We start from the raw sequence: 17,049 nt of genomic DNA, 5'->3' as shown, positions 1-17,049 counted from the left end.
GTACAGAAGCCATGCTAACCTTTGCTATTGCTGGATGACTACTTAAAACATTATTTGAGGACCTACAGTATCATACTTTACACTACGGATTTTGTCCTTACTTTACGGACAGAGTTCTTTTCTTTTATTCGCAGCCGCAGTGACGTACTGGATGGTCATGAACTGTATTTGATTGGTGCAGAAGCCATGCTAACCATCTGCCAGCAATAAAATCACAGGCAATAGTGGCCTAGCGGGTAGAGGCACGGCTTCACTATCTCAGTATCAGTAGTTCGATCCTCAGTTGATTACATTATATTTTTATTTTTTAAACGTTTTTTTTCGCAAAATAGATTTAGCTTTTCAGGTAAAACTCCTTGCCTTGAGGACCGTGTTTCGGGATAAAATTCGCTAACCATTGCTAACCAGCCACTTTTCACTACGGATTTTGTCCTTACTTTACGGACAGATTGTTTTGTATTTATTCGCAGAAGCAGCTACGTACGGTCATTTATGTAATTGGTACAGAAGACATGCTAACCTTTGCTATTGCTGGATGACTACTTAAAACTTTATTTGAGGACCTACAGTATCATACTTTACACTACGGATTTTGTCCTTACTTTACGGACAGAGTTCTTTTCTTTTATTCGCAGCCGCAGTGACGTACTGGATGGTCATGAACTGTATTTGATTGGTGCAGAAGCCATGCTAACCATCTGCCAGCAGTAAAATCACAGGCAATAGTGGCCTAGCGGGTAGAGGCACGGCTTCACTATCTCAGTATCAGTAGTTCGATCCTCAGTTGGTTACATTATATTTTTATTTTTTAAACGTTCTTTTTTTTTTTTTTAAACTAATACAGTTACAGTAGTTGGTGCTTATCAAAATCTTTCGGACTTTTCCACAAACAAAAACGATAGTTAATACCCATACTGTACATACTGTACTGCGCTACAGAGAACGTTTTTTTTCAGCAACAATACAGTAGATTTCTCCAAACTCAGACACAGACCGACACCTCAGACAATAAGATGTTGATTGCAGTCATACTGTATGTTAATTTCAGTCTGCCTTTTTGTTTCGCTGGTAATTGTACATAATTCAAATGCACCTATCAGCTTCATGAAGGATTTCCTTTGTCTCTGCCAGCATAAATTCAGCTACATTAAAATTGTCAAACAATCCAGTTTTTTTTTCTGCATCTAAACCGTGTAGAATTGCTACGGATCGTCTCTTCATCTCTTGCCTGTATACAAGCACGAGATTCTACCTGTACACCTGGACTATTCATTCTGCTGAATCCAAAGTCAAGTTGTTGCTGCTTTCGTGTTTCTACCGTTTTACCATCATACTGCCTTCCTTCCGCAAGAACACTACTGTATCTTCTCGCTGGAGCAGTACAGTAAGTACACTATACAGTAGTACAGTCTTTTGTACATTTCACTGATTGCTGCATTACAGTATACAGTAAGCAGCACTACAAAACGGTCCCTGCGCGGAAGCGCTCGGTTCCCACCCTTCCCTGAATGAAGCTGTTTCCCTTCTTTTCCTACTGTTCAAATGCACCCGGTGCAGAATACTGTATACCATCGCTTGCTGTGTATACTGTATTCAGATACTGCAGGCTGCCGCTATGAGTATTGGGGCAGATGTACAGTATTAAGCGTTAACAAGAGATTCAATCCAAGGGTGATAAGGAGAGATAAACGTCCAGCCAATCATCTCCTTTCTGACTTTTTTCAAACACAGCCTGTAACATGGCAGTTAGGAGGTGATTGGCTGGATGTTTATCTCTCCTTATCACCCTTGGATTTACAGTACCTCTTGTTAAAGCTTAATACACCTGCCCCACTGTCCATAAATACTAGAGTCTGTTTCGCAGACTTACTGTATACAGTATCTACAGTGGTAGTGATATCGTGATTTTTGATGCCTTACACGTTCAGTGCAGTGCAGTAGAGATAGCGCCATTGAGAATATTGTACAATGTGTTAAAATTGCCTGGTGTGTATGGGCCGCAGATCCCCGACTAGCGATGACAGTACTCTATTAGGGTGGGCTACTTTAGGCTGCTAAATACTAGTTCTCTCCGTAATACAATTGGTGTAATACTGTAAATAACGTATTTTTTCGCTATTTTGCACTCATACTGTACTGTATTTGTGTAAAAAAATACCCTAGCTGTGTACAAAATCCCCTAGCTGTGGGTGTTCGTATTGTAAGTACGAGGGGCGGCAGTACGCATCCTCTGACCTTTTCATACCCACACTATCCACGTCGGCGTGAAGTTGATCTTACTGTACAGTACAGTATACACTGTAGCGTGGCGCGCGCAGCGAGCCCCACGAGGGCACGCGCATTACTTCACAAGTATTACGCGTCCCCTCACGGGTCTTGCTGCGCTCGTCACGCTTCAGGTTCAGTGGCTCGCTGCGCTCTATATACTGTACTGTAAAATCAACTCCAAACTCCACGCCGACGTGTGTAGTGGGGGTATAAAAAGGTCAGAGGACGCGTACCGCCGCCCCTCGCGGGCTGGCTGCGCTCGCCACGCTTCGGGTTGGTGTTGATAATGGGGTCTCGTTAACAATGGTGGTGCATTTAAAATAGTCATTACCCATCAGGGTACTCATCTGGTTGCCTGTACAATTACAAATCGGTCCTATCGCTTCATATCACATGCGATGCGATTTTTGGTTGTACAATGCCCTGCGATGGAAATGGTGGGCGCCTTGATAATACACAAGTACCCCATTTTTTTTTAATCATGCTACTTTTTGCCAATTTTCAGATCTACAGTTAATCTCCAAGTGTGTATAGTGTAGGCCACCAATGGGAGACACAACACTAGCAAAGTCTCCCGTCTGCTGATTTGACCAGCATGCCAGCGATGATGGATAATTTTTCATCCATCATCGCTGTGTGTGTGTGTACACCGCGCGTGCTTTCAACTTGCGGACCGCCTCTGCGCCTCCCCTTCTCCTGTCCCTGCTCCTTCCCCCTGCTCTGTGTTGTTATGAGCCACACATTACCGGCCGCTAGGGTTGCCACCTCATCCCTTTAATCCTGGAGACTGTACTGTATTTGGTACTTGTCTATTATCATCGCATCGCATACCACTAATTAAGGGAAGGCAACCCTACTGGCAGCACGTCCGGCCCCAACTTCACTCCTGCCTGCCCGGCTGACAGCCAGTCGACTTGTTGCCGAAGTACCAAAATTTCCATTACTGGTCAGTACTGTATTTACGGTACATTACTGTACAGTATCTTGTCTCCACAGTTCCTGAGATTAAACATGCCGCCAAAAATCACCAAAGAAATGAGCCAGATCATCGTCAAGATGAAGCAAGATAACAAGACAACACGAGAGATCCAGGCTTGGCTGAAAGAAAGTGGTACTGAAGTTCATTTACAGACTGTGCGCAATCATGCTTCTATGAGGATGCGCCCCAGATACAGAACTTCTTCTCACTGCACATTGTAAGTACAGTACTCTATACAGTATTAGCAGATTCTATAATTACTGTACTGTACATTACTACTGTATACTGTACTGTACCAGGCGGCTTCAAGCTGTGGCCCTCCAGCCGTTGTGAAACTACTGTACAATTGCCATCATGCTGTGCCATCGATTTGCTATTAGAGAAAGATACAGATGTGTAGTTTCACAACAGCTGGAGGTCCACAGTTTGGGCATGCCTGCTGTACTGTACAGTATGCTGTACAATCATTTTTGTCTGTGTTATACTATAGGAAAGTCCAAAAGATTGTAGAAGAATTAACTTGTGGTGATGATGAGCGTACTGCTGGAAAAATAAAAAACATTCTTCATTCGGACTATGATATGGACGTTTCAGTTTCCAGTGTGAAACGGATGCGAAGAACAATGGGATGGAGATATTGTCGCACAAGGTAATGTAAAATACTGTACTGTACAGTACATCAACCTTAATTTTACAATACTGTATACTGCAAGTCATAAGCATTTAATGCCTCAATGGTCCTAATTTTTCTTTACTTACTGTACCTCTAGGCTGCATCCCATGATAAGAGATGTCAATAAAGAAAAGAGAGTGATACAAGCTCAACAGTGGATTGACAGTGCCGAAAAATTTAATGATGTACTTTTCACAGATGAAACTTCTGTTTCTATGGAGAGGTTCTCAAGAATGTCCTTCTGCAAACCTACCTTTATCTCATTGAAACCACGAGCAAAGTTTCCATTAAAAGTCCACGTATGGGGAGGTATATCTCGCAGGGGTGCTGGACCTATGTTAGTTTTTGAAGGTACTGTACTGTACATTTCTACTGTACTGTAGTTTTAAACAACTCAGAACCCTGAAATGTGTACATGTTAATGGCATCTTACTGTACTGTATCTCTGTAGGGATTATGGATAAGATCTTCTTCCAAGAACAAATAGTCGATCGTGTTTTGGTGCCATTTATCAGAAAATACTATCCATCTGGACACAGAGTATTCCAAGATAATGACCCAAAACATTCTGCTTCTGCAAAATACATGGAAGAGAGAGGAATAATTTGGCAACGCACACCACCAGAGTGAGTATTATTCGAACAGCATTTACTGAACTACAGTACACTACTTATTGTACAGTCGTGATTTTATTACTACTGTACTGTACAGTATGTTAATACAGTAGTACTTAACTTTTGTATGTACTGTACTACGTATACTTTAGGTCACCGGACATGAACCCAATTGAAATGGTCTGGGCACAAATGAAGAAGTTCATCAGGAATGAAGTGAAACCGAAAAATAAACAAGAACTTTTGGATGGGATCAGGACTTTTTGGGAAAAAAAACTGACACGTGTCCAGTGTATTAAGTACATAAACCATCTGGACACCGTCTTGCCTGTCGTCATTGAGCGAAATGGGCATGCAACTGCTAAGTAGATTCTCCAGTACTGTATAATACAGTATAAAGTACTGTACCTGTAAAAATGAACCCCTCGCAGCAGTCTCTTACAGTACAGTATACTGTACTGTACAGTACAGTACCTCTCCTTTTACTCGCTGTCCACCTCACAACTTACTGTATTTCCCTCCCTTCAATGTTTACTTGACATGTACTACACATTGCAGTTTGCTTGGGTCAGAGAACAAGGAAGAACCACTGGCCTGAAAAAAGTACAGTAAGTTTATGATCTTACTGTACAACACTCTTACAGATTGTCATGTGTACTGTATCTCTCCCTCGCTATTATTTTTTCTACTCTACCATGAGCAAAATCAAGCGTGTTTGGGCCAGAGAACAAAGGACTGGCAATGAAATGGAAAAAAAGTAAGTTTATGATCTTACTGTACATTATCTCTCTCCCTCTCTCCCATCCCCTTCCCCTGCCAACATGTCCCCCCCCCCCCCCCCCCGAAACCCTTGTGACCATTCAGTACTAACGCTATTCTTTTTTCTTCTCCCCTTACTGTATCCACCACATGCCACTCTACCATGAGCAAAATCAAGCGAGTTTGGGACAGTGAACAAAGGACTGGCAATGAAATGGAAAAAAAGTACGTTTATGATCTTACTGTACATTACTGTATCTCTCTCCCTCTCTCCCATCCCCTGCCAACATGTGTCTCCCCCCCCCCCCCCCCGAAACCCTTGTGACCATTCAGTACTAACGCTATTCTTTTTTCTTCTCCCCTTACTGTATCCACCACATGCCACTCTACCATGAGCAAAATCAAGCGAGTTTGGGACAGTGAACAAAGGACTGGCAATGAAATGGAAAAAAAGTACGTTTATGATCTTACTGTACATTACTGTATCTCTCTCCCTCTCTCCCATCCCCTTCCCCTGCCAACATGTGTCTCCCCCCCCCCCCCCCCCGAAACCCTTGTGACCATTCAGTACTAACGCTATTCTTTTTTCTTCTCCCCTTATCCACCACATGCCACTACTGTATACTACAGTATGAGCAAAATCAAGCGTGTTTGGGACAGAGAGCAAAGGACAGGCAATGAAATGGAAAAAAGTAAGTTTATGGGGCGAGATTTATTGTGTTTACCGTTTTTCCGAAAATGCGATTTTTGCTCAAAACGCCCTTTATCGCCGTTTTTTTAAATCGCTTTTTTTTCCAGAACTAGAATATTTAATGAGGTGTGTATTCCGGCATGAAAAGTGGTACCTGGAGGAGTGGGGACCCCCCCAATAAAGGGGTCCCCCCCCCAGCCTTCACCCGTCCAGGGCTGAAGCCTGGGGCTGTCACCGGCGTCCCTGGCCATTGGACGCCGGCCTGATAGGGTTAAATTGTCATTCCTAGCATTGCTTAATACAGGAGAACTGCAAGTGCCAGCAGACCTCCCCAGCAGGCTGGGACTTGGGGAACCACAAGTCCCAGCATGCGTGGCATTAATGGGCCCGCTGGGACTAGTAGCCCACCTGTAAAAAGAATGTTAAAATAAAGCACACGAATGCGAATTCCGGAGTTAAAAATAATCGCACTTTTAGAAAAGTGCGATTTACAGTATGCCGCAAATCGCCACCCATTACAAAAATGGATTTGGGAAAACAATGAAAAAACGGCCGTTTTGGCGATAAAAATCGCCAAAAACCCACCATCGATCTCTAATACTGTAAATGTCACCAATGATCTTACTGTACATTACTGTATCTCTCTCCCTCTATCCCCTCCTCTTCCCCTGCCAACATGTGTCTACCCTCCCCCCCCCCCCCCCCCTGAAATCCTTGTGACCATTCAGTACTAACGCTATTCTTTTTTTCTTCTCTCCCCATACCACTCTACCATGAGCAAAATCAAGCGTGTTTGGGACAAAAGAGAGACCCACTGCCTTGGAAAAAGCTTTCTTGTCACCTACTGTAAAATACTGTACTGTACTTTACTTAAAATACTGTGTTAGGACTGATTGAATTACTGTACTTTTTTATTATTATACTGTATTCTACGTTAAGTCCCCAGACAAACTGCAAACCATCTGTACAGGGTCTTGCCTGACGTCATTGAATGTAATGTAATGTACAGTACATGCATACTGTAAATACTGTAACACTTCTCCTGCACTGTATTGTACTGTACTGTATGTTTTAAGAAAAATGAAGTGCTGTAATGTACTGTACAATATTTTTGGTCAATGCTGTGTTTTGTCAATAAAGTACCGGTAGTCCTTGCAGGTGCTGAAGTACTGTAGCAGGCAGCGGCGGAGAGTTGAGTGCAGTGGTGGGTGTCAGGGTAGCGGCACTGCGGAGGTAGTAGGCGGCTTTGCGGCTGTGAGGGGAGTTGTAGCTTGGAGGTCGCGGCTGGAGAGGGTAGCAGGCATTGTGCGCACTCTGCAGAAGTGTGTCAGTGAGTAATGAGTACACCTGTGTGTCTGTGCTGTGACCTGGGAAGTGTGTCAGGGGGTGCGGGTGCATATACTGTACTACAGTATTTGGCTTTTGTGTGTGTGTGTGTGTGTGTAATGCTGGGGGGGCGGGGTTCATTGGGGAGAGAGTGTGAGAGAGAGAGCAGGGGATATAGAGAGACAGTGGGAGAGAGAGCAGGGGATAGATGCACAAATATTAAGTACTGTAGCACTGAAATGTACAGTATTAAGGTGGACCGCAGCAGGAATCTCCGATCCCTGCTGCGATCCCCCCCTGCAGCACCGCCGGCCGCATCCCCCATAGGTTTCTATGGGGGATGCGAAGCTGCCCGATGTATCAGCCCCCCTTTCGGAGCCCTGTCCCTGCGCACAGCAGGTGATACAGTACATCCCGGTGATACTGTATGATCGCATTTTACAATGCGATCCTGGAGGTACTGTAATATTCCGCCCAGATCGCATTGTAAATGCGATCAATGATAAATGGGGGCCATAGAGAGACAGTGGGAGAGAGAGCAGGGGATAGGGAGACAGTGGGAGAGAGAACAGGGGATACTGTAGGTGTACAGTGTGAGAGAGAGCAGGGGATAGATGCACAGTGTGAGAGAGAGCATGGTATACTGTAGATGCACAGTGTGAGAGAGAGCAGGCGAGTGGGAGTACTGTACCTGTGTCTGTTGTGGTCCGCAGTTACTGTAGCTGCTAGGTATAGAGCCAGCCTTCTTCTTTGTGCTGCCAATGGAACCCGGGAGGAAGAAGATGACCACGGGAGAGGTGAAGGGGGAGGGTGCTTCCAGTGGAGCGTGAGCTTCAGCAGCCGGGGGGAGAGAGCAGCGTTGCCGCTGCTGCAGGTCGGCAGAGCCCATGCTCTGGGATGTGTGGCTGCGTGGAAGACCAGCGTGGATTAGTGCAGAGGCTGTCCGGCAGTGTGAAGGAGACCAGGGGAGATTATTGTGTTGGCTGTCCGGCTCCTGCTCACCTTGTAATTCACCGCAGTACTGTAATTCCATTAAGGGGGGGTGGGGGGGTGGGTAGAATGGGACTTGTTTTATAACTTCCCTGTCTCCAAATCTCTGCTGCTTTGCATGACCCCCACTGTGCCAGTGCCGGGGAGATGGCAAGTGACATGCTGCGCGCTGTGGTCGGCCTTCTGGCGGGCCAGGGATTGCCCTGGTGGCTCCGTTTCCATGGGCGGGGTGATCAACCCCCCCAAAAAAAGTAGTCTACTACTAAGATGGATAGTAACACAAATAAATAGCACTGCACATTTAAAACAAAATTCATTATTTATATATTTTTTACAATATAATCAAAGAGTTGATTTTCTGCCCCAATGAGTCTCCCGATTTCACTTCGTATGGCATCTGTGAAAATAAAAAAAAATGAACAGTTTTAGAACAATAATACAAGTTGAGTACTTTACAGTAAACATTATTACAGTGTTTATAAGCTCCTGCATTCAGCAAGGCACAAAAAGGCCAAGAGGAATCATGACTGGCAGATGGCCTGACGTCATGATGTTGCCAAGCAGAGGCTAAAGGCCCCCATGCACTATGAGATTTACTGTATCTTACTGTACCTGTAAAATTGCATCTGATTTCCCTTGAATTTCCCCGGCTGCTTCCCAGGAGGCCTACATACTGTACAGTACTGTACAATTTGACACTAGATGTGCCATTCTTTACATCCAATTTGCGTCAGATAAATCACATGTGATTTATCTGATGTAAATTTGGATGTGCCACTGAGACAATGCAGGTTAGCACCTAGCACACTGGCTAAAGCGTCTATGGGACATTGCAGGCTGGCACCAAGCACACTGGCTAAAGGCCCCCATACTGTACATTAGACCGACTTGTCCTAAGGACAATTCGGACCCAATTCTCCTGCGAGCTTCCCGGCAGCTCCCCGGGAGGCTCACAAACAATTTGGCCCTTGATGTGCAATTACAAAACCGGGGAGCTGCAGGGCGGTGAGGAGCAGTGGGGCGGGCAGCAGCGGTGCCGGTGAGGAGCAGGCATGGGGCAGCAGCGGTTCCTGTGAGGAGCAGTGGGGGCGGGCTGCGGCGGATCTCAAATGATCATCAGTGTGCACCGCCGCAGCGGCGGCTATTACAACTTTAAAATAATGTGTCGAATGACTGTCCAGCTTTTGATTGGCTGAGATAGAGCACTCTTAGCCAATCAGCGGCCTCCCTCTGGCGGCAGCTTATTGGCTGAGAGTGCTCTATCTCAGCCAATCAGAAGACGGACAGTCAATGGACACATTATTTTAAAGTTGTAATTGCCGCTGCTGCCTGCCCCCTGCACACAGCACACTGATGATCACCGCCGTGGCCGCACTGCTTCCCCACCGGCACACACACACCCCCCCGCCCCTTAAAGCGTCCCTGGGACAATGCAGACTGGCACCTAGCACACTGGGTACAGAGGGGCAGATGTATTAAAGATCGATATGAGGGAGAAGGGGTATCAGCGCACGTTATGTGCACTGATACCACATCTCCCCAATGTATTAAGGAGCCAGCATGCAGTAAATGACAGGGGCACTATGCGCCTCTGTCCATATCGGCGCTGCTATCTAAATGATAGCAGGCCAAATGTATGAACGGTCAGCACTGCTGACCATTCAGCCCGCTGCTGGTTTTGCGCCAGCAGCAGGCTGGCGTAGCCCTATCTCAACAGCAGGGACAGCGCTGTCCCTACTGTTGGCTCTGTGCTACAGTACTGTATGCTGGGGATCTTGCAATTAAAAAAAAAGGTTTAAAAATACCTGTACTGTACTGTAAGTTACAGTATTAAGAAGTATAAAACTGTACTGTACCTTGTTGGTCTTCATCCTCAGATGGTGCAGGAGTTGCTGTAAAAAAAAAAAAAGCACTGTCAGTTTACTACTAGTTTAAAACTAAACTTCTAATCTTCCATCCCCCGAACATACTACAGTACCCTTTTTCCCACTATCTCCATCAGCATTGGTGAAACCGAGATCACCAAAATTCTCATTCACTCTCTTGTCATCTCCCGCCTTGACTACTGCAACATCCTTCTCTCTGGGTTACCTCGAACACGCCTTGCACCACTCCAATCCATTATTAACGCTGCTGCTAGGCTCATCTTCCTCTCCCGCCACTCTACCTCTGCCTCCTGGAACAACCTCCCGCCACCTACTGTATCAGGCTTTCTGATTCCCTTACCTCCTTCAAGCGCTCCCTCAAAACCCACTTTTTTCGACTAGCCTATCCCTCCTCCTAACCTCTTTTGATCCTCCTATCATGCCTCCGTTCCCATCTGTTCCTACAGTACTTACAGTACAGTATCCTATTGTTTTTCGTTCGTCCTCCTTTTACTGTAGTCTGTTAACTCTTATGAGTAGGGCCCTCCTTCCTCACGTACTCACCCTACCTCTTTACCTCACCTGTGCTCCTCTCCTGTTGTTCCCTTCATCTACTGTACTGTACTGTACTTCATTTCAACACCTACAGTACTTCTGAACTGATGCTGATTTTAGTTCTACCAGCTACAGTATACTGTACCCCTATTTACAGTATGCTGTAATTTTCAACACACCCTGTACAGTACGTTACCTTGTAATTTGTTTTTTTGTTTGCTACAGTACTGTATGTACGGCGCTGTGGACACTTTGTGGCGCCCAGGGGCGCTGGAACGTTTTTAGGTTGGGGGGGGGGGCAAGATATAATCTCATTTTGGCGCACCCTAAATTGCTATATGTTACCCCCGGGCACTATACACACTGGCAGCGGCATATACACGTGGGCATTATACACCGGGCAGCGGCATACAGTATACAGTACATGTGGCCAGAGACACCAGGACTGACATTAATCCAGGGGTTGTCATTTACTCGTAAAAAGTGGAAAAAGTGGCACTGTCACCTCCAAACAGATTTATGTGATTACAGTATGTCTGATTATGATAATCAGACATACAGTAATTACATAAACCTGTTTGGTTGTGAATCCAGGGGTAAATGACAACCCCTGGATCCAGGAGTCACTGGGGAAGGGAGGGTGAGAGGAGCAGCATTTACCTTTAAGTTTTAGTTGTGGCAGCACAGCGTGATGGCTGCTGCTGCGGCTGTTGTAGGATGCTCCCGCGGCTCCCGCCCATGCACTGATCCACGCGACCAGTCTCCCTCCCTACGGCCCGCATCACGCCCGCCAATCACTGTGGACGCATCACATCCACAGCCACTGTGATTGGCGGGCGCTGGTTCTCAACATCTCCCCGCAGAAGTCATCCATGTGGGCGGACGGCTGCGAATAGGAATCGGATTCTTGCTGAGGCGCTAAAGCAGCTGTGCGGGCGGGCGGCTGCGATTAATCAGTAATATAGGCGGACGGGCGGGAGGCTGGATCAAGCTTAATCAGCCCACCGCCCGCCCGCCTACTGTATATTACTGATTAATCAGCCGCCCGCACAGCTGCTTTAGCGCCTCAGTAATTTTGGGGGGGGCAAGCTGCCCCCTCGCCCCCCCCCTTCCGGCGCCACTGGTGGCGCCTAATAAATAAACGTACTGCTACTATTACTACTTACATGGTTGGGGAGGAGTTTGTTCATACTGCCAAGGTAGCCAAGGGGAATGCACTGTGGAAAAAGAAATGTTTGATCATTTTCTGTAACAATAGTAATACAGTACAGCATATTGTACAGTACATACGGTACATTACTGTACACTACAGTACAAATACTTTACTGTACAGTACTGAACAATAGTGTCTCATACTGCAGCACATACAGTACAGTACTGTACACTAGTGTACTGTACAGTACTGTATGAACACCAATAAAGTCATAAGAATTGTCATAGTGGAGCACAACTTTCTGTGTACAGTAATGTACAGATGGAGCAGCTCCCATTTCAGCTGCTCCTGGAGACAGAATCTCAGGACAGCTATCCATACTGTAGGCCAGTATTCAATGCAGCAGAAGCAGTTGCAGCAGTGAGTGTTGATGAATGAAGGCATTACACAAGTCAGGGGGCATTGTGCATTAGGTGATGGGGGGGGGGGGTTGAATGCATACTGTAATTACTGTAGGCACTAAAGGGGGGCATTCTTCATACAGTATGGGTCATTCTGTACAGTATACAGAATGGCAATATTGAGGGAATTTTGTAGTGCACAGGTACAGTACAGTACTGTACAGTATACAGTATGGCTTTACAGGTGGACTCCACAACTCCCTCAATGCTCCACACCATTACTCCCACCTTCCCTCCCTGCTCCACACTACTACTCCCACCCTCCCTCCTGCTCTGCATTATTACTCCCTCCCTCCCTCCCTTCTCCACACTATTACTCCCCCCCTGCTCCACACCACTACTATGCTTGATGGGGAAGGGGCCCCAGAGAGATCAATTTATGGGGCCCCAGGATTGCTGTTGCTGGCCATGAGTACAGTACTTACACCCTGGGGGAGTTCTGCTGGATGCAGGAGGAAGCGCTGCTGCCACCTCGCTTTCTTCCTCCGAGCGGCAGGAACAGTAGCTCCAATTTTCCTGTGGCTCCGGGGATGAACAGCTCCAGGTGTCCATACTGCAGGTGTCCATACTGTCCTCCTTTGGCACCTCTGGGTATTGCAGGTCTGTAAAAAAAATTGCACCAAAATTTGAGCTTGCTGATACAGTACAGTATACTAGGTAACAATAAATACAATAGGTAACAATAAAGTCTTGAGCGTAGAGGATACTGTATGCTGTACAGTAGAGAGGGGTGAAGAGAGACAGAGTGCCTAATTCAGAGGTGAGCACAAGCAGACACACTTGTACAGTATTTCTGCGCATGTGTAAGAGGGCATGGAAGGGAGGTGGGGTATATTAGCAGCACTTGCCTCCATAATATACTGTACTGTACTGTACTGGTAGAGATACAGTACCAGTGTTGCAAGTAAGGGGGTACGGCGTGGTACGGAGAAATACTGTATGTTGCAGGTACGCAGTACCACTTACTGTATTCCCTGACCCACTGTCAATTCTATTTTTATTGTAAGTCTAAATATACTGTAATGCATCCGCAGCCCGCCCACCCAGTGTTATGATTGGTGCTGTATGCAGCTACTGGCTACTGCTGATTTAGCCTGTCACACGGTGCCGACAGCATGAAGAGCAGGCTCCACAATTGTAAGTACAGTACAAGCTGCCCGGCTCTCCCCAAGCAAGAGCCAACCCACCCCCAGTCATTCCCTGTTTCTCATTCCCTGTCTCCCAATGCCATGCTACTATTGTCATTAATACCCCTTTTACACCAAGTGAGAAACCCAGGTTGGACACAGGTCAGTGTTGGTGTAAAAGGGGCCACCCTGGTCCAGTAACACTGGTTTCCTACCCAGGTCCTGACCGAAGTTAAACACTGGTTGGACCTGGGTCGTGGGTGGTGTAAATGGTCCCACCCCAGGTTCCACAGGGGAGCTCACATGGTTGATGCTGTACTTTTATACCGCTATGTGTCCTTGAGCACTGAATAAAACTTTTTGAACAAATACTGTATTTAACAAAATAAACAAACCGACATTTTTCAATGCTAACTTTTCATGTCTTTTTTATTTTATTTTTTTAATCAATGACGGAAGGTTGACTGGAAGTTTATCAGTCCTAAAATGGACATTTTTTAATGTCATCCAAAGGGAAAAGCAGGGCTGACCCAGGTTCAGTATAAATGGCGCAGACCTGGGTCCGACCTGGGACATAGTGCTGTGTAAATGGGGTATAAAGCTGGGTTCAACCCTGGAAACTCCTGTGTACAAAGATCAGGTCTAACCAAGGATTTTGGTTTAAAGTGGGTATAAGTCACTCCCCTAGCTTTGTGTGACCATGCCCCCTCATGACACATGGCCACGCCCATTTTTGGTGGAAGCTATCAGTACCACCAAGAAAAAAATTCTACTTGCACCACTGTACAATACTGTAACATCTGATGCAGCCCCATAGAGAGAAAAACTAACAAATACTGTAAACAAAAACATGTACTGTACTTACTAGGTGGAGGGCTGATACGGCCTCTCCAGAGCTGTCTGGGAGCTCCCACTTGTTGAGGGGGTTGCTGGGCTGTTGGAAGACATGTCACCGCAATTAGCAAACGGCCAACGGCACGCCAGACACAAGCATTAGGTCGACATGGTCTAGGTCGACAGTCAAAAGGTCGACATTTTTATCCGAATGTCGACATACTGTACTGTAGTTTTAAGTGTCCATGCACTCGGCACACTATTTTATTCTCACACAATGCCCCAGTGCAGTGATGGCTAACCTTAACACTCCAGCTGTTGTTGAACTACAGTACACATCCCAGCATGCCCTGCATCAGTTTTAGCATGGCCAAATAGTAAAACTGTAGCAGGGCATGCTGGGATGTGTAGTTCATTAACAGCTGGAGTGTCAAGGTTAGCCATCATCTACAAGCATTAGGTCGACCACTGAAGGTTGACATGCATGAAGGTCGACATGACTGAAGGTCAACATGGGTTAGGGAGACATGGTCATTAGGAAAACTAAATTATTAGGTCGACATGGGTATGGTCAACATTCAAAAAGTTCACCATCGAGTTTTTCATTATTGTTGACTGAATGTCGACACAGTCAACATGGACACTAGAAAAGTGCATTGCGTCCCCTCAGCCTCGGCCAACGGCACGCCAACAAAAGACACAAGTTGGAAAGGAAGAAAAAATACACAAACTCAATAAACAAATGACAGGACTTACTGTCAGACGGAGCGGCTGAGGCGCTGGGGGCTGTAACGGCCCGCAAGGGCAGGGTGCCCTGGTCTTCAAGCGGAGGCACTATGTGAAGATGAGAAAAATGAGAAAGTGTGCTGTTTAAATAAAGTTACTGTACTCATTACTGGGTTTACAAAAATCAGTTTTAGCATGGCCAAATAGTAAAACTGTAGCAGGGCATGCTGGGATGTGTAGTTCATTAACAGCTGGAGTGTCAAGGTTAGCCATCACTGCCCTAGTGGATATTAGGGCATGAAATACCGCCTGTCGGCTCTTTAAACAGTGAAAAATCCTATGCCGACCTAATGACTTGTTGACCTTGCAGTATGTCGACCTAGTGGTGAGGCCCTAATGACTGTCGACCATCTTTAGGTCGACCAACTGAATGCTGCTGCAGGGGCAGAGGACTGGGGGGAGCACATGGGTGATGCTGCACTTTTATACCGCTACAGTATGTGCGCTTCATCACTGAATACTGTATAACTTTTTGACAAAATATTTTGCTAAATAAACCAACCAACATTTTTCAATGCTAACATTTCATGTCTTTTAATTTTTATTTAAATCATCGAGGGAAGGTTGGCTTCAGTTTCTCACAAATACAGTATCCTATAAACGACAATACAGTACATTAGTGGGGGTTGGTGGTGGAGAGCTTTAACACATAGAAATGCTAATGAGTTAGTGTACTTGGAGTGGGGAGGCTAATAGTGTGATTTTTCCTTTCACAGATACAAGATTCAAATGTAAATGTCCTTTTTAGACAATGCAGTCCAGGTTTATAGTGACCCTTAATCAAATTATCGGTCTGCACTTAACACTACAGAAAGGAGGGTGAACTGTCATCTCTAGTACAGTATGCAGCTTTGAAAAGGGGAATCCAGTCATCACATTTGAAGAAAACTTTCAGATTTTCACAAATACAGTATACTGTACAGGCCCTTAATCTGATCTAAGCGGTAACGGCCGCATGCGGCCGTTCCGCCGATGTTTTCGATCTGCGCATGTGCAGGCGAAATCGCCGCACAATTTTTTTTAACGCCGCAAAGGGGGTGGATAGGGGCGTGAGGGACTACTTAGCCTCATTTCCCTATGCATACGCCCCGCGTTTCATGGGCGTTCCCATGCAAACGCGGGGCGTACGCATGGTAATGAGGCTGTGACGCATGTGTTGGGGGCGGGCATCTGACATCGCCGGATGTCAGCTGCCCGGCCCCATACATGCTTTTACACGGACAAGTGTCCGTGAGGTCTATGGGTGCGGGAGCTGGTGACGTCACCGGCGCGCGCACACACTCGCGCAATGCATTCCTGGGACCGCTGGAGACCCTGGAGAAGATGCCGGAGGCCTGCTGTGGACGCCCGGGGACTTGGTAAGTATGAAAAGAGGGTTAGGGGTTGAAAAATAAAAAATAAAAAAAAATTCGAATGATTCCAAAAACCACGGTTTTTGGAATCATTCGGATAAGGGATGTCCGGATACCGGATACTCAACCTGTATACTGTACTGTAGTAGCAAACAAAGATGGGTCATAGGAAAGACAGACATTACTGTAGGTCTACAAGCATTAGGTCGACCACTGAAGGTTGACAAGCATGAAGGTCGACATGACTGAAGGTCAACATGGGTTAGGGAGACATGGTCATTAGGAAAACTAAATTATTAGGTCGACATGGGTATGGTCAACATTCAAAAAGTTCACCATCGAGTTTTTCATTATTGTTGACTGAATGTCGACACAGTCAACATGGACACTAGAAAAGTGCATTGCGTCCCCTCAGCCTCGGCCAACGGCACGCCAACAAAAGACACAAGTTGGAAAGGAAGAAAAAATACACAAACTCAATAAACAAATGACAGGACTTACTGTCAGACGGAGCGGCTGAGGCGCTGGGGGCTATAACGGCCCGCAAGGGCAGGGTGCCCTGGTCTTCCTCTAGGCTTGGCACTGTGGGGAAATGATAAAATGTGCTGTTAAAATA

This window comes from Crinia signifera, chromosome 1 (genome assembly GCF_055691185.1).
Source record: "Crinia signifera chromosome 1, ASM5569118v1, whole genome shotgun sequence".
Lineage (NCBI taxonomy): Eukaryota > Metazoa > Chordata > Amphibia > Anura > Myobatrachidae > Crinia > Crinia signifera.
Note: the sequence above shows the minus strand (reverse complement) of the source record.